The 17,180-nt window shown below is 44.5% G+C and overlaps 1 long non-coding RNA gene across 1 annotated transcript; it reads right to left on the bottom strand.

Annotated features, from left to right (window-relative positions):
• Positions 1–3,297: 3,297 nt before the first annotated feature.
• Positions 3,298–4,483, bottom strand: LOC116411517. Its single transcript, XR_004223162.1, has 2 exons — positions 4,265–4,483; positions 3,298–3,446 (listed from the first exon to the last, which is right to left on the bottom strand). It is a non-coding gene; the product is annotated as an uncharacterized LOC116411517 (long non-coding RNA).
• Between the last annotated feature and the right edge of the window lie 12,697 nt (positions 4,484–17,180).

Raw genomic sequence — 17,180 nt, 5'->3', positions numbered from 1 at the left:
GACTAAGCTACCTGTGTCTAACATTCAAGTGCATTCACAGTGCGCTTACCAATCTGGACGACACAAGTAGGTACCTCAGGATCCGCAACAAGACCTGGTCGAGCGAACAGAGACAACTTCCTCTCTGTTCCACACTCCATGGGTTCTGGATCAGCTGGGCAGTTGGGGGCAATATGTCCCCACTCTCGGCACCTCCAGCACTGGGGAGCTCTGCGGGTCTGGTGTGGGCTGTCTCCGCCAGATCTTCCTCTTGTTGACTCTGAACCTGGGTTCCCGGGGTCCTCTGTGCTGGGCTTCTCCACTGTAGCCGACTTCTTGGGTAGGACAACTGCAGACAGCCTCTTCGGGGTGGACACCGCCCGGGTAGTGAAGTCCTCAGCAGCGAGGTATCGCTCCACCAGTTCCACCAACTGGTCTGCTGTATTTGGGTCAGATTGGCTCACCCACCGCCGTAATTCTGTGGGAAGGGCCATCAGGTATCGGTCCATTGTGACCCTTTCCACTAACTGAGGTCCGGAAAGCAAGTCTGGCTGCAGCCAACGTTTCACTAGGTTAATGAGATCATACATCTGGGAACGCGGTGACCCCTTAACCTTAAAGTCCCAACTGTGGACCCGCTGGGCCCTCACAGAGGTGGTTACCCCCAGTCTCCGCAGGATTTCAGACTTCAACTTGTTATAGTCCTTGGTGTCCTCGGAGGACAGATCATAAAAAGCTTTCTGGGCATCCCCCACTAGTAGTGGTGCAACAATCATCGCCCACTGCTCCCTCGACCAGGCTTGCTGCTCTGCTGTCCTCTCAAAGGTACAGAGGAAAGCCTCCACATCATCCTGCCCAGTCATTCTCCGCAGGAGGTTGCTGCCTGGAATGGAGCAGTGCACCTTGGCTGTCAGCTGTTTTACCAGCTCAATTTGCAACTGCAACTCTCTCTGCAGCCTGTGCCAGTGCTGTAATCTGGGCTTCCAACAAACGATTTGCCTCCTGCTGGTTGCTGTTAGACTGCTGCTGTAGCACCAGGCTCTCCTGGTGGGCCCTTTGTAAGGTAGCCGTGGATTGCAGCAAAGCCTTGAGGACATCCTCCATATTATAACTTTTATATGCAGTGTCCCTTTAAATATCACTTATATGATATACAGTCCGCACAATACCCACAGGAGACTTACTGTGGTCAGGTGACTCCCGCGTGTGGCAATCGATGCCCGCATCCGAAACACCAATTGTGGGGGATTCACTCACTGGTAGGCTGCAAATGAGGCAACTTCACACACCAAGACCGGTGTAAGGGCTTCCTGCCTGCGTTTATTTTTCAGCGGCTGCAGAAGTTTCTCCTCGCAGGGGGTATAAAACAACAATTGGAACAGAAATATCAAGCCTCCTGGCTAACACAAAAATAAATGCTTCTCTTTCTCCTGAAGCTGAGCAAATCCAGCAGCGTGTCTCTCTCTCACACACACACAGGCTCATCAGCTCTCCTGCACAGCTTCAGGTGTACTACAAATAGGCTTAGGGCCTCCTGAAAAACCTGGCCTATGGATTTGGGAATCCACCCACCCTGCTCTTGCAGATTCCCAGTAAGACCAGCCCCGGATCAACAATTTAAAAAAACTGCAGAGAAACAAAGTGTTTCTATGCCCCAAAACACTGCTGGTCTCACCTCAGTAAAAATGTCTGAGAATCCGTGGCCCAACATACATGTTGTCAATCACTTTTCCCCAGGAAACCGGGGACCTTTTTGTCACCATACCACAGTACCTTTTGTTACAGTGGCCTCCATCAACTGTCTGGAATCAGATCTTCGTTTTATTAGCTCCCCAATATTCCTCCCTCTCCAATAGGAAAAAATTGGTGGTGATTTAAACAAATGGCCAAATTTGGGGTCAGTAGCTAGTATACCCCAATGCTTTAAAATAATATTCCTTTGTATCTTAGCATTAATATCATATGATGTAATGAAAGGAATATGCTTAGCTCTTTCCACTACTTTACTTTTTGTTTTTAAAGCCTCCTTTCTTGGAATCAAACCAACCTCCCTTTTTGCCTCCATCAGTTCTGTTTGACAATAGCCCTTTTCCGCGAACTTTTGTACCATCTTTAAGGATTCCTCCTCAAATAGTTCAGCATCCGATGTAATACGTTTAATGCGCATAAATTGACTCTTAGGGAGCCCCCTAAAGAGCCCTTGAGGATAGAAACTAGATGGTCTTAATAAATTATTTCTATCTGTTGGTTTCCTATATAGTGAGGTAACAAAATTAGAACCTACAATTTTCACCATAACATCCAAGAAGTGTATTTCCGAAAGACCTACCTCTAGGGTAAATTTAATAGTGGAATGAACATTGTTCAAGTAAGACAAAAATTCATTTAATAAATCCATGGTACCTGTCCACAGGAAAAAAGTATCATCCACATAGCGCATATAACTATGTATAAATGGCTGGTATAGTGTATTCGAAAAAACATAAGCTCTTTCGAAGTTATCCATGAAGATGTTGGCATAGGCTGGTGCCATATTGGCACCCATCGCGCAACCCTGCAGTTGCAAAAAGTATTCAGCATTAAATATAAAATAATTACGTGTCAATACCATCTCCAACAAATCATAAAGAAAATTCACCTTATACATCTGCAGGTTTGCTCCAGTTAAATAGTGTCGTATGCACTCAATTCCCTCTTCGTGTAGAATAGACGTGAAGAGATCCTTCACGTCTAATGAACAGAGTACAAATTTACCAGCCGGTAAAAGGACACTATTAAGCCTATTCAAAAAGTCAGTAGTGTCTTTTAGTGGGTTCTAAAGTGGGTACTACTTCCTGCAAGTACATATCAACCAAAATAGCAGGTGGTTGCCATAATGAACCTATGATAGAAACGATTGGTCTGCCTGGCGGGTTGTCCAAACTTTTATGAATCTTAGGAAGAAAATAAATATTAGGTACCATAGGATACTGCAAAAAGATTAGTTGGTATAATTCCTCAGTAATCACCCCTTCCATTACTGCTGCATTAAGGAAGATATTTAACTCGTTTCTAAAGTTAAATGTTGGATCTCCATCCAATCTACGATAGTGTACCTCATTCCCCAGCTGTCGCAAGGCTTCTGTTTCATAGGCATTTTTATTTAGCACCACTGTACCCCCACCTTTATCCGCTTTCATAATGGTAATAGTCCTATTATTTGCCAAGTGTGTCTTGCTGGGTTAGGTGCAGTCAGTTCATCTTTGACTTTTGGACAGTCAATCTTTTCAACTTGATTTAACCTTTTTGCCTCATTTGGAATGAATCAATGTCCACAAATTTTTGGGTACAAATAAACTTGGTCATGGTTTTGCATCATGAAGATAACAAAAAATTAAATACATTTTTTTCTTCTTTTTTTCCCAAAGGTGGACGCTCCTCGTCTGGGCTACACTCCCCACAGCGTCATCCTCCAATACAAGGCGAACCTTTAGTGGGGAGGAAAGTGAGAGAGGGTCACACGTCGGTGGCAGCGAACGTGGCCTTCTTCTCGGATGAGGAGCTGGCCAACATTCCCCAGCAGCAGCAGCTCCAACCCCAGGCCACACGAGAACAGCTAAAAGATAGGTTCCACCAAACCCTAATAAAGAACCACAAAGTGATGATGCGCAATCTATTGCATACAGACTTGTGTGTGGCCACTCAGGCCTACAATGAAGGTCAGGCACGCCAGGCCGCACATGAGTAGGCAATGGTAAGCCTCCATGAGGCAGACGTGGCCCGTAAGGCCCAACATGAGGCCGACATGTCGAGGCTACACGAGGCAGACAGGGCCCGTACGGCCCAACACGAGGCTGCCATGTTGAGCCTGCAAGAGGAGATGGTAGAGCTCAAAAGGCAACAAGTGGCTCTGTTGGCGGAACAAAATTTGCTAATGAAACAACAAATTGCTGCCCTCCAGCAACAGGGCCAAAAGCCAACAGAGCCAACAAGCTCTACCAGTGGAGCTGCTGGTGAGAGTGCAGCTCCCCCTCCTGCAGGCTCAACAAAGCAGCTTCGTAAGCGCAAATAAATTGGGCACGGTCATATTAGGGTTTGGTGGAATCTATTTTTTCTTTGGCCTATGTTTTGTTTTTGTTTTTTTGTTTTCTTTTCGATTTATTTTGTTTTATAGACAGGTTTTAAACCTGTAAAAAAAAACAAAAAAAACAAATTGGGGAAGTGTTCACTCAGAAATCAATCTTTTTTTTTTGGACAAGTTGTTTGGTATTTCTTGTGTATGGGATTAAAGATTGTAGGTACTTACAGGCAAAGTAATTGGAAACAATTTGTCCCTGGACTTGATTCCCTCGGGCATCCGCACGTTGGACAGGATCTGGTGGATGTATGGGGTCCTCCAGGTCATCGGCCACATCACCTGGTAAGCCGTTGTAAGAAATTGTGTATCTTGGGTGTTATTATTTGTGATATATACTGTATATAAACTACAAACTAAGAAATGGTAGTAACCTAAACTTAGAAATGGCTCAATTAGTTTAACCTAAATGTCTCAAATGTCAGGAAATCAAGTAAATAAAACGTACCAAATACAAAAGAGAGATCCGGGTGTATAAACCCCGGATCTGTCTCACAGTTGATCCAGGTCAAATTCCCAACACCATCATATCAGCTCTCACAATGTGAAATCCTAAATACAAAGAACTCACCGTTGTTCAGAAGTGGTTCAGGTGCTCAGAGCCCCGAACCTGTAGCTGGGGAAGGCGAAATCACGCATATGCAAAAGGGCTCCAAATGCACCGGACACAGCGGCTTGCTTAAAACTTGATTTTTATTACTCCATTTAAAACAATACGCCTGACGCGTTTCGTGTAAATATACACTTAATCATAGGCATGACAAACACAAGCAAGAAAACGTTTAAATAGTGACATAACGATGATGAGCAGGACATCAGTACCGCCCATTTAACTCTTAAACAGATGGAGAAAATTCGATACAATCAAGTACAATGTAGCAAGCCACACGAAGTTACACAGTAAAATTGAATCAATAATAAATATATAAGCACATGAGATAAAAGTCATAATACCCCACAGCGATGACCTTAATAAAATCAAAATGATTAAAGTAAAGAACAATAAATAAGGTCATTAAATTTCAGGTTAATTATGTCAAACATAGCAACTGATATCAAAAACAGAATTCAAACCAGTAGGATGTCGAGTGCCCAAAATAAAAATCCATTTCACCTCAAGACGCAACAGTCTATTATGCATATTTGAACCTCTTTCATCAGGGAAAACCCTGTCAATAACTTGAATCTGTAAAAAGGAAGGATCAGCCTCGTAACATTGTGTAAAGTGCCTTGCAATAGGACTGTTACTACTCTTTGAAACAATGTGTCTGATGTGCTCTCGCATCCTACTTTTTAAAGAACGGATTGTACAGCCAACATACTGAATTTTACAACTTAAACAGGTTAACAGGTATACAACATACTGTGTATTGCAATTTGCATAAACACGTATATCAAAAGATCTGCCCGTGACCGAACTCTGGAAAGTGGTGGACCGTTTCACATATGTACAAGTGATACATCTACGTGCGCCACAGATGTATGTACTTTTGTAGCCAACCAAGTGGGTTTAGTAGGTTGTGATCTCCACAAAGTGGGAGAGAGAACATTGCCCAAAGTGGGAGCTTTCCGTGCCACAAACCTACAGCCCCCTTGTAAGATCTGTGCTAATTGTGGATCATTATATAAAACAGGTATTAAATTGTTTATCACCTTTCTAATTCTATAAAACTGGTTGCTATAGGTAGTTACAAAAATAGGTGCAACATCGCTCTTGTCCTTTTTATCACTATCAGTGACCTTATCAGCAAGTAAAGACACCCTCTCCATTCGGAGGGCCTTAATGAAAGCTGTTGAGAGAGATCTCATGGTATACCCACGATCTAAAAATCTATTGCGTAAGAGACAGGCTTGCTGAAGAAAAGCTCCATCTGTACTACAATTCCTTCGAAGTGTATAGAACTGCCCCAATGGGATTCCCTTAAAGGTGTGGCCTGGATGGCACGAATCAGCTCTCAATAGAGCATTACCAGCACAGGCCTTCCTGAACACAGTGGTCTCAACGTATGAGCCAAACGCCTCCAATTTTAAATCTAAAAAAGAAATACTAAATTTATTAAACTCACTAGTGAATCTCAAATTTAAATCATTAGTGTTCAAATCCTTTACAAAACCAGCATACTCACTCTCTGTACCTCGCCAAATAAACAAAAGGTCATCCACATAACGTTTGTAGAAAACAATTTTGTCAATAAAATCAGAGGTACTGCCATAAATGTGGGACTCCTCCCACCAGCCCATGTACAGGTTGGCGTAGGTGGGTGCGAACTTCGCACCCATTGACGTCCCACACTTCTGGAGATAGAAAACCCCATCAAATTTAAAGAAATTGTGCGTTAGTAAATATGATATGGAATCCAAAATAAAATTCTTTGTCACCACATCATAAGTGATATGAAACCGCAGATAACCCCTTGTGATGGGGAATGCATGAATAAAGAGAGGTCACATCAATTGTGCCCCAAGAATAAGAATCCCACCACCTCAAACCACCCAAAAATTGAATGACATGCTTAGTGTCCCGAACATATGAAATCAATCGTTGTACAAGAGGCTGCAAAAGTAAGTCAATGTATTCTGAAAGCCTTTCATTAAGTGACCCTATTCCAGACACAATGGGTCTCCCCACAGGGGGGCGCTCCTTTTTGCGAAGTTCACACCCACCTTCGCCAACCTGTACATGGGCTGGTGGGAGGAGTCCCACATTTATGGCAGTACCTCTGATTTTATTGACAAAATTGTTTTCTACAAACCTTATGTGGATGACCTTTTGTTTATTTGGCGAGGTACAGAGAGTGAGTATGCTGGTTTTGTAAAGGATTTGAACACTAATGATTTAAATTTGAGATTCACTAGTGAGTTTAATAAATTTAGTATTTCTTTTTTAGATTTAAAATTGGAGGCGTTTGGCTCATACGTTGAGACCACTGTGTTCAGGAAGGCCTGTGCTGGTAATGCTCTATTGAGAGCTGATTCGTGCCATCCAGGCCACACCTTTAAGGGAATCCCATTGGGGCAGTTCTATAGACTTCGAAGGAATTGTAGTACAGATGGAGCTTTTCTTCAGCAAGCCTGTCTCTTACGCAATAGATTTTTAGATCGTGGGTATACCATGAGATCTCTCTCAACAGCTTTCATTAAGGCCCTCCGAATGGAGAGGGTGTCTTTACTTGCTGATAAGGTCACTGATAGTGATAAAAAGGACAAGAGTGATGTTGCACCTATTTTTGTAACTACCTATAGCAACCAGTTTTATAGAATTAGAAAGGTGATAAACAATTTAATACCTGTTTTATATAATGATCCACAATTAGCACAGATCTTACATGGGGGCTGTAGGTTTGTGGCACGGAAAGCTCCCACTTTGGGCAATGTTGCGAGGGGACATGATTACTCTGTACAAGTACAGGTAACAATTTAATTCACTAGTGAGTTTAATAAATTTAGTATTTCTTTTTTAGATTTAAAATTGGAGGCGTTTGGCTCATACGTTGAGACCACTGTGTTCAGGAAGGCCTGTGCTGGTAATGCTCTTGTTACAGTCTGTATACTTAGGAGCCCAGTAACTGCCTGGAATAACCCCTTAGGCAAGCAGGAGAGCCCTGCCGACCCCGGTGTTCACCGACGCCCTTTTGGGGCCCCGGACTTTCTGCGGCGGGAGAGGCAGGGATCCTACTTACGGCCAAGGTTATTCAAACACGGTACCAAGGGTTGAGACGAAATCGGAGTCGTGGTCAGGCAAGGGTCGGTGGCAGGCGGCAAGGATCAAGGTCGAAAGTCAGGCAAAGGTCGGTGGCAGGCAGCAAGGAGCGTAGTCAAAAGTCAGGCAGGGAGTCAAAAAAACAGATAATCAGACAAAGACAGCTTAGCAAGGCACCAGGAATACAGGACCAGCTTGGGCAATGAAAACAAGCAAGGAACCGCTTTTTAAGTTTGAATTTGGCGCCAAAGTGACGTCAGCGCGTCCACTGACGTCATCGCGCAGGCCGAAGGGCATGACGAGATACTCATAGTGGCCATCACGGGTATTAAATGCAGTCTTCCACTCATCCCCCTGGCGGATGCGGATCAGGTTGTAAGCACCTCGAAGATCGAGTTTGGAGAAAACCTTCGCGTTTTTTAACCTGTCGAAGAGCTCCGGAATTAAGGGGAGAGGATAACGGTTCTTGACCGTGATTTTGTTAAGACCCCGGTAGTCGATGCATGGTCTGAGGCTCCCATCCTTCTTTTGAACGAAGAAAAAGCCAGCGCCCGCAGGAGAACTGGATTTCCTGATGAAGCCCCTGGAGAGATTCTCCTGGATACAGTGGAGGAAATAATTATTTGACCCCTCACTGATTTTGTAAGTTTGTCCAATGACAAAGAAATGAAAAGTCTCAGAACAGTATCATTTCAATGGTAGGTTTATTTTAACAGTGGCAGATAGCACATCAAAAGGAAAATTGAAAAAATAACTTTAAATAAAAGATAGCAACTGATTTGCATTTCATTGAGTGAAATAAGTTTTTGAACCCTCTAACAAAAAAAGACTTAATACTTAGTGGAAAAACCCTTGTTTGCAAGCACAGAGGTCAAACGTTTCTTGTAATTGATGACCAAGTTTGCGCACATTTTAGGAGGAATGTTGGTCCACTCCTCTTTGCAGATCATCTCTAAATCCCTAAGGTTTCGAGGCTGTCTCTGTGCAACTCTGAGCTTGAGCTCCCTCCATAGGTTTTCTATTGGATTAAGGTCCGGAGACTGACTAGGCCACTCCATGACCTTAATGTGCTTCTTCTTGAGCCACTCCTTTGTTGCCTTTGCTGTATGTTTTGGGTCATTGTCGTGCTGGAACACCCATCCACGACCCATTTTCAGTTTCCTGGCAGAGGGAAGGAGGTTGTCGTTCAGGATTTCACGATACATGGCTCCGTCCATTTTCCCGTTAATGCGAATAAGTTGTCCTGTGCCCTTAGCAGAAAAACACCCCCAAAGCAAAATGTTTCCACCCCCATGCTTGACGGTGGGGACAGTGTTTTGGGGGTCATAGGCAGCATTTTTCTTCCTCCAAACACAGCGAGTTGAGTTAATGCCAAAGAGCTCTATTTTGGTCTCATCAGACCACAGCACCTTCTCCCAGTCACTCACAGAATCATTCAGGTGTTCATTGGCAAACTTCAGACGGGCCTGCACATGTGCCTTCTTGAGCAGGGGGACCTTGCGAGCCCTGCAGGATTTTAATCCATTGCGGTGTAATGTGTTTCCAATGGTTTTCTTGGTGACTGTGGTCCCTGCTAATTTGAGGTCATTAACTAACTCCTCCCGTGTAGTTCTAGGATGCTTTTTCACCTTTCTCAGAATCATTGACACCCCACGAGGTGAGATCTTGCGTGAAACCCCAGAGCGAGGTCGATTGATGGTCATTTTGTGCTCCTTCCATTTTCGAACAATCGCACCAACAGTTTTCACCTTCTCTCCCAGCTTCTTGCTAATGGTTTTGTAGCCCATTCCAGCCTTGTGCAGGTCTACAATTTTGTCTCTGACATCCTTGGACAGCTCTTTGGTCTTTCCCATGTTGGAGAGTTTGGAGTCTGCTTGATTGATTGATTCTGTGGACAGGTGTCTTTTATACAGGTGACTAGTTAAGACAGGTGTCTTTAATGAGGTTGACTAATTGAGTAGAAGTGTCTAACCACTCTGTGGGAGCCAGAACTCTTGATGGTTGGTAGGGGTTCAAAAACTTATTTCACTCAATGAAATGCAAATCAGTTGCTATCTTTTATTTAAAGTTATTTTTTCAATTTTCCTTTTGATGTGCTATCTGCCACTGTTAAAATAAACCTACCATTGAAATGATACTGTTCTGAGACTTTTCATTTCTTTGTCATTGGACAAACTTACAAAATCAGTGAGGGGTCAAATAATTATTTCCTCCACTGTATACTCCTTCATGGCCTGGGTTTCCGGGACAGATAAAGGATACGTTCTGCCCCTCGGGGCATGGTGCCAGGGATCAGTTCAACGGGGCAATCATAAGGTCTATGTGGAGGGAGAGTCTCAGCATTCCTTTTCTCAAAGACATCATGGAAGCTTTCGTAGCATTTAGGCAGAGGAGAAGGGTCAGGCACGACAGAAGAGACATGGAGTGGCACGACTGGAGCTGCCAAACACTTAGAACGACAGGAGGAACCCCAAGCAGTGAGTTCACCGGTGGCCCAATTGATAGTAGGATTGTGTAGCCTGAGCCACGGAAGACCAAGGATAAGTAGGGTATTAGGACACTCAATAATTAGGAAAGAAATTTCTTCAGAGTGTAACCAACCCACTCGAAGTTGCAACAGCTCAGTGGAGGAAGTTAATAACCCAGGAGATACCGGGCGACCGTCAACCGCTTGAGCAGAGAGTGGCACCTGGAGAGACACAACAGGGAAACGAGATTTCTTGACGAAGGAAGAATCAATGAAGTTTCCTGCTGCCCCGAAATCCAGGAATGCTTGACACAGGAAAGACTCAGTGCCATAAGACAGAGTAGCTGGGACGAAGATTCTAGTAGCTTGAGCATCTGGGAGTGAAACAATTCTGCCTAGGGGAGACTCCCCACTCGAACCTAGGCGGGTGCGTTTCCCTGACGTTGTGGCTTTACGGGACAGGCTTTGAGTAGATGACCACTTTGACCGCAATAGAAGCAGAGTCCGGCAGATCTTCTTCGGGTTCTCTCCTCTGGAGACAAACGAGTGGCCCCTAGTTGCATGGGCTCCTCAGCCAGAAGACTTGGGATAGACGAAGATTCAGGAAGCAGCACTGAAGAAACTGGTGGTCTGCGGACCCGAGACTTCTGGGACTGTCTCTCCTTGATCCTGGAGTCAATGCGAATGACGAGAGACACCAACTGCTCAAACTGTGTGGGCAAATCTCTAGCGGCCAATTCATCCTTAATGCCTTCATTCAGACCTTGCCAGAAGGCCGCGACCAGGGCATCATTGTTCCAAGCAACCTCGGCCGCCAAGGTACGGAAGTCAATGGCATATTCTGCAGCAGACAAAGAGCCCTGAGTTATCTTTAGAAGGCGGGTAGAGGCATTGATCTTTCGGCCAGGGGCATCGAAGATCTCACGAAATGTAGCAATAAAAGCCGAGGAGTTGTGGACTAAAGGGTCGTCTCGTTCCCAAAGAGGTGATGCCCAGGCCAGTGCTTTACCCTGGAGCAATGCAATGATATATGCCACCTTGGATTTCTCAGAGGGGTACCTGAGGGGAGACAGTTCAAATTGAATGAGGCACTGGTTCAAAAAGCCACGGCAAACCTCAGGATCCCCTGCGTAGCGCATAGGGACAGGAATCTTAGGCTCGAAGTGCTGTACCACAGCCGAAGGTGCGACTGAGACAGGAACCTGTGGAGGTGAAGCAGAACCACCTTGCGCCCTTTGGAGGGAATCCAGACGGGTGGCGAAGTGTTGAAGAGACTGGGAGAGATGAGCCTGCTGAGCCTCTTGAAATTCCAAGCGCTTGAGGAGTGCTTCCAGGACATTCTCCAGGGAACCAGTAGGGGCAGCATGAGAGGGCTCCATGTTGGCCCAAGCTAACTGTTACAGTCTGTATACTTAAGAGCCCAGTAACTGCCTGGAATAACCCCTTAGGCAAGCAGGAGAGCCCTGCCGACCCCGGTGTTCACCGACGCCCTTTTGGGGCCCCGGACTTTCTGCGGCGGGAGAGGCAGGGATCCTACTTACGGCCAAGGTTATTCAAACACGGTACCAAGGGTTGAGACGAAATCGGAGTCGTGGTCAGGCAAGGGTCGGTGGCAGGCGGCAAGGATCAAGGTCGAAAGTCAGGCAAAGGTCGGTGGCAGGCAGCAAGGAGCGTAGTCAAAAGTCAGGCAGGGAGTCAAAAAAACAGATAATCAGACAAAGACAGCTTAGCAAGGCACCAGGAATACAGGACCAGCTTGGGCAATGAAAACAAGCAAGGAACCGCTTTTTAAGTTTGAATTTGGCGCCAAAGTGACGTCAGCGCGTCCACTGACATCATCGCGCATCGCCGGGAGGACCTAAAGTTACTGCGCATGCGCGCGCCCTTTGCCATTGCACGTCGGGACGCGCCGAAGAGAGGTGCGCGCAGGAGCGCGCTGTACCGGAGGAGCCGGGGACCGGCGCGCCTGAAGGTAGGAATGCGCGCCGGTCTCCCGGTGCTCCTTACAGCTCTATTAAGAGCTGATTCGTGCCATCCAGGCCACACCTTTAAGGGAATCCCATTGGGGCAGTTCTATAGACTTCTAAGGAATTGTAGTACAGATGGAGCTTTTCTTCAGCAAGCCTGTCTCTTACGCAATAGATTTTTAGATCGTGGGTATACCATGAGATCTCTCTCAACAGCTTTCATTAAGGCCCTCCGAATGGAGAGGGTGTCTTTACTTGCTGATAAGGTCACTGATAGTGATAAAAAGGACAAGAGCGATGTTGCACCTATTTTTGTAACTACCTATAGCAACCAGTTTTATAGAATTAGAAAGGTGATAAACAATTTAATACCTGTTTTATATAATGATCCACAATTAGCACAGATCTTACAAGGGGGCTGTAGGTTTGTGGCACGGAAAGCTCCCACTTTGGGCAATGTTGCGAGGGGACATGATTACTCTGTACAAGTACATTAGAGGGGATTATAGGCAGTTGGGGGATGTTCTTTTTTCCCATAAAAACAATCAGCGCACCAGAGGTCACCCCTATAGATTAGAGGAACAGAGCTTCCATTTGAAGCAGCGTAGGTGATTTTTCACGGTGAGGGCAGTGAGGCTGTGGAATGCCCTTCCTAGTGATGTGGTAATGGCAGACTCTGTTAATGCCTTTAAGAGGGGCCTGGATGAGTTTTTGAACAAGCAGAATATCCAAGGCTATTGTGATACTAATATCTACAGTTAGTATTACTGGTTGTATATATATAGTTTATGTATGTGAGTGTATAGATTGGTTAGTATAGGTTGTGTGCTGGGTTTACTCGGATGGGTTGAACTTGATGGACAATGGTCTTTTTTTCAACCCTATGTAACTATGTAACTATGTTCTCTCTCCCACTTTGCGGAGATCACAACATCTGTGGCGCACGTAGATGTATCACTTGTACATATGTGAAATGGTCCACCACTTTCCAGAGTTCGGTTACGGGCAGATCTTTTGATATATGTGTTTATGCAAATTGCAATACACAGTATGTTGTATACCTGTTAACCTGTTTAAGTTGTAAAATTCAGTATGTTGGCTGTACAATCCGTTCTTTAAAAAGTAGGATGCGAGAGCACATCAGACACATTGTTTCAAAGAGTAGTAACAGTCCTATTGCAAGGCACTTTACACAATGTTGCGAGGCTGATCCTTCCTTTTTACAGATTCAAGTTATTGACAGGGTTTTCCCTGATGAAAGAGGTTCAAATATGCATGATAGACTGTTGCGTCTTGAGGTGAAATGGATTTTTATTTTGGGCACTCGACATCCTACTGGTTTGAATTCTGTTTTTGATATCAGTTGCTATGTTTGACAGCTCTGTAGATCCGCCCGCAACAAAGAGAGGTCTGTTTTTACTTCTTCAAGTTTGGTGGATAGCAATATCCGACAGTCGGTTATGGCATCTAGAAGTAGTTGAGTAGCAGCCTCTGGCTAGGGCAGTGAAGGGGAAGGAGGGTTGCTTGGCTCAGTGTGGACTTTTTTGGAATCAGCGCCATTTTAGGAGGGGTTTTAGAGGCTGTGTCCAACTTTGTTTTCTGTGTCTTACTACTGCCACCCATTTTTAGGTATTGTAAACGCTAGGGTAAGTTTAGGATAAAGTATTGGAGACTGCCAAACTCAGGATTGGGTACGCGAAGCTTGCTTCGGTGTAATTGCTTAGCTTGCTATCCCCATGTCATCACCATTCTTTGGAGTACAAATTTTAATTTCCAGCACTTTTGTTCTGGAGTTATGGCGGTTGGTCAGGAAGTTATTTTGGGGGCTACCTTACACCCTGAGTCATTGCTTATCAATCTATAGTCCTGCAGCCGACAGGGGGATGTGTGTATTGTATATGCTGTAGATACCAAGATCTGCAGATAGTATGCAGCAACCATTATGCTTGTCTTGCTCCCCCATTTGGTGTATGGCAGAGTAGATGTTTATGGGTCTGTTTAGTGAACAGGCTAGACTTCTGTGATAGCCTGGGGTTGCTTGCCTCTTATATGCAGCAGGCTTCTGTTGGGGGGGCCCTGTGCTGTTGTGATGGGGCCTTGCTGATAGGGCTGCATCACCATTCTTTGGAGTATTAACTGTACAAATTTTCATTTCCAGCACTTGTGTTCCGGAGTTATGGCAGTTGGTCAGGTAGTTATTTTGGGGGCGACCTTACACCCTGAGTCTGGAGCGCCGCGTCGTGGTCTATTAGGACGCACTCGGTTCAGGCTTCAGATGAGGCCGGGAAGCGTTGTTTTTGTTGGGATTAGGCTGGGAGACTTTGGGCTGGTTGTAGCATATAATGGGCATAGATTGGGAATTTCTCATTGAGAGCTCTCTGGAACACGTCCATGCTGGTGCTGCCTTAGCCACGCCCCCCCCCGCCCCCCGTCTATAATTTTTAATTAAAAATTTAATGTGAGGAATTTCAATCCTCTGATATACTGTTAACAGATAGAGGTGTTATATTAACCTTGTTTTCCCTGTAGAAGCATTAAGGGGTTTAACTTTAATTTAACCTTAACTTTAGTGTAACAATTTGGTGTTGAAAGTATATGACATCATTTCCCGTGAACATGTTTTAAATTGTATCTTGTTAGAAATTGTATCTTTCCTTGTATAACCTATGATTAAGCCCATTGTGGACAAAACCCATTAAGCAGTTTTTAATGCTTTCATGGTGAATAAAGGATTAAAGGACCACTACAAAAATCTGGTGAGTTACTGCCTGTGTAAAGCTGCTTTTGCTGATTAGGAACTCCTGTGTACTATTGTCTGTGCAGGACTCGGGGCGATCTTACACCCGGGTCATGATATATGTGAGGTGAGCTTCACAAAAGTCTATATAATACTTGGGCTACATACCGTATACACTTGAGTATAAGCCGATCCGAATATAGGCAGAGGTACCTAATTTTACCTAAGAAAACTGGAAAAACTTATTGACTCGAGTATAAGCCTAGGCATCCATTTCTTTTAACACACCTGCACACTAGCTTGTGTCTGAGTAGTAAGGGCAGAGTAGTAAGGGCAGCGCTGTATAACCTATCCAACCGACCATCTGTTGCACGCGCACTCACGGCACAGGCTGAGAATCGGCCCCCACATGGCATCAGCCTGACAAAATAACAACCTGGATCAATATTGTTTTGCCAGCATTACAACTATATCAGTGAAATATATTCACTTAACATTAGGCCCTTGCTTTAGTCATTGTTAAACAAGCTGAACTACAACTTTCAGTATCCAATTCTAGTACATTGGTGCAACTATGATTGTGTGCAGTATAAATGATAAACAGCCAAGCCTTATTATACAACACAAACCCTGTGGCCAATTCCAAGATCTGACTGGATTGCTGGATGGTCAGTCAAAGCTGCCTCCTGATCTGGGTTAGCTCCCTGTTCCCCTACAGAATCCTGATAGAGTATATTCACTTACTGTACACATTGGGAAGCATGAAAGGCAAGGTTATTGTTCTCACACAGGCATTAGTCAGAGACAGAGTTCACAGAATGATGCACTGTGGTTACTGTGGTTATTCTGTGCCTTTTCCTTCGATTCCCCTGAGGCAGTGCTGTCCAACTGGTGGCCCACAGGCCGCATACGGCCCTCGACCCCACTCTGTGTGGCCCCCCACCTGTCTGGCTGCTTTGATCGTTTACCTTTGTGTTAGCTTTGAATTGTATCAGTACAGAGATTAACTGCCCCCATGCATGGTTCTCACCTAAAATTCAGGCTGTAATCCCTGTGTATTGTTTAAAAATATAATCCCCTGTTGTATGGCACACACAGGCACAGTGCTGTCTGTGTGTGCCATACTCTGCCTACCCTATGCTGCTTGTGGGAGGTGAACCTGGCAGGGGTTTGTTCTGGGAGTTTGTTAGCAGTTGGAAATAGCCATTAAATGGTCCCTAAGGTGTGTAATTATATGCTGGGGGTTGCTGTGCTATCCACAGGGAAGGAGGAGGCATATGGATTTAAGGGTGTGTCTTAATATGACATAATACAATTCTTTAACATATGAATGATGGTTGATATCCCTGCAGCGACCATTGTGATAAAATGGGTGTGGTTTGAAGTGGGTGTGGTTTAAAATGGGGGAGTGGCCAAAACTGGCTTCCATTAGCGGCCCTCCACCATGTATGCGAGAGAAATTCCGGCCCTCGGCACCGCAGAAGTTGGACAACACTGGTCTACATGATCATTTTACCAAAGCTTTATTTAGGGCCCTCCCCATCCCAATCAACACCAAAAAAATACATTCTTTCCAGAGGAACATTATGAAATTCATATAGAACAACAAAATACTTTGGATAAATAAAGATACACTATTTAGATCTTACTATCAAGGCGGACAAAAGGTTCTTCATCTCCTCTCATATTTTAAGGCAGACTCGCTCAACTCATCCAATGGCATGCTCAAACGAACACAATACCTTGGGTAGACTTTAAAAATATCTCTATATCTCCCTTACAGAAATCATCCCCACTGTGGACAGTAACACAAAACATACATTCATCATCATATGAAAAAAACTCTATAATATTACATCACCTAAAAATTTGGACCTCTACAAAGTCCAAAATATTAACACACAACACCTACAGCAACTTACAACCCCTGATAGGGAACCTGGATTTTCCACCAGGGTTACTCCTAAAAATTTCTCTAAACTTTTAAATCTCATTACTCCCCGAGGACTGAAATACTACACTAGAATATTTAAAAGAAAATGTAAAAAGTATTTCCCCCTGCATAAGTATCAGAGAAACAGCATATAAGCTTCTATCGGGTGGTATGTTATACCAGTTCAAAAAAATAAGTTTATACCTTCTTTTTCAATAGTCAGAACAAATTGACGTCAAAATTTATAGCAGCTGCACACTGGGTGATTGCTTTGAACTGGCTT

This window comes from Xenopus tropicalis, chromosome 6 (assembly GCF_000004195.4).
Source record: "Xenopus tropicalis strain Nigerian chromosome 6, UCB_Xtro_10.0, whole genome shotgun sequence".
NCBI classification, from domain to species: Eukaryota; Metazoa; Chordata; class Amphibia; order Anura; family Pipidae; genus Xenopus; species Xenopus tropicalis.
Note: the sequence above shows the minus strand (reverse complement) of the source record. Positions and strands in the feature narration are given on the sequence as shown.